The sequence below is a fragment of the Octodon degus genome, unplaced genomic scaffold, assembly GCF_000260255.1.
Source record: "Octodon degus isolate 3935 unplaced genomic scaffold, OctDeg1.0 scaffold00126, whole genome shotgun sequence".
In the NCBI taxonomy this organism is placed as follows: Eukaryota; Metazoa; Chordata; class Mammalia; order Rodentia; family Octodontidae; genus Octodon; species Octodon degus.
Genome location: NW_004524702.1, coordinates 5,796,438 through 5,798,021, shown reverse-complemented (window position 1 = coordinate 5,798,021; position 1,584 = coordinate 5,796,438).

The window sequence follows — 1,584 nt, the reverse complement described above, 5'->3', positions numbered from 1 at the left end:
AGATAGCTCAGTTGAATAAGTGCATGCCTGGCAAGTGTAAGGGCCTGAGTTCAATCCCTGGCTCCAGGGGAAAAAAAAAAAAACCAAAACCATATGGAGATCTTGTCTCAAACACAACACCAAAATTTTGCAACTGACTCAAGACTTGGGTGCTCCAGGAGGGGTCAGAAGAATGACAACTCTCTCAAGTTCTAGCTTGTTTTGCTTTTTGAGACGGCCTCACTAATGTAGCCCAGGCTGGCCTTCAATTCATAGCGATCCTCCTTAGCCTCTGGAGAGCTGAGACCACAGGCCTGTGTCCCCAAACACAGCACCTGTCTTGGTTACTTTTTCTTTGTTGCTGGGACAAAATATGTTGACAAAAAAAAAAAATGTTGACACTCAAAATTAAGGAAGGAAGGGTTTATTTATTTAGCTCATAGTTTGGGGCCATCCAAATAGCTCAGTGGCTTACAGCGCCTGCAAGCAGGCGCAGGGCCCAAGGGTTCGATCCTCAGGCCTGTCATGCTGGACCCACCCCAGAGGCATGCTAAAATGGCAAGTGAGACTGGGTGTGGTAGCTCATGCCCCATAATCCCAGCTCTTGGGAGGCCATAAACAGGAGGATCACTAGGAGTCCAATCTTGTAGTGAGACCTTGTAGACTCTTCCCTACAGCAAAAGCAACAAGAGCAAAAAGGGGGGAGCAGCCCAGGTTGGGGGTAGCACTCAACCATAATGCCAGGAGTGGACTGTCAATCAATAAAAAACCTCTAGAAGCTCACCCCATGACTGCATGAGGCTTTCGGGGGTCGTCCGGATACGACAGTAGCTCAGGCTCTCGTTTGCAACAGCATGGGTATAAAGAAATACACAGCAAGCACCGCCTAGAGCTGGAGCCTGGGTTTCTGGGTTTCCCCCAGCCGCCCGCCTTCCGGTGAGGGCGGCTCCCAGGAACCCCGGGAGGGCGGGGCTGCGGCTGGGCGACAGGAGACGGGTGACGTCATGTCTGTCGGCGGCGAGGCAGTCCGCGGCGCTCAGCGCTGCCCTAACCTGGCCGGCTGCTAGGGAAACTGAGGCTGGAAGCTAGGGCTTACCTGCTTACCACCCGCATCTCCGGAAGTGGGGTCACTTCCTGTCATCATGAGAGCCACTGTCGCTGTCCCTGGGCTTGCCTGCCCTGCCCCCCAGGCTCCCATCACTGCTCTTTATTAGGATTTTTTTCTTCTTTTGGTTGAGACGGACTCACTATACAGTCCAGGCTGGCCTCGAACTCAAGGAGACCCTCCTGCCTCCACCTCAGGTGTGCAACACCCACCCGCCTTCCATGGTCACTGTTAACTGCCAACTTGGTTGGACAAGGAAGCTCTCTGAGCTGCCCAGGCAGGGCAAGGCCGTTCCCTGGGCAAGGCAAGGTCGAAGCCAGGCTCAAGGGCCCCGGGGACAGGACATGGCACTGTGTTATAGTAAAGGTCTTTGTCATCAGTGTATAGCCTATTGTCTGAGGATTCCTGTGAGACCGGGTGACTTTGAGTGCTCTGCTCAGAACCAGTAACTCAGGGCTTCTAGGCGTAACTGACAGCTCTTTCTCTTTTGTCTTAGAAAC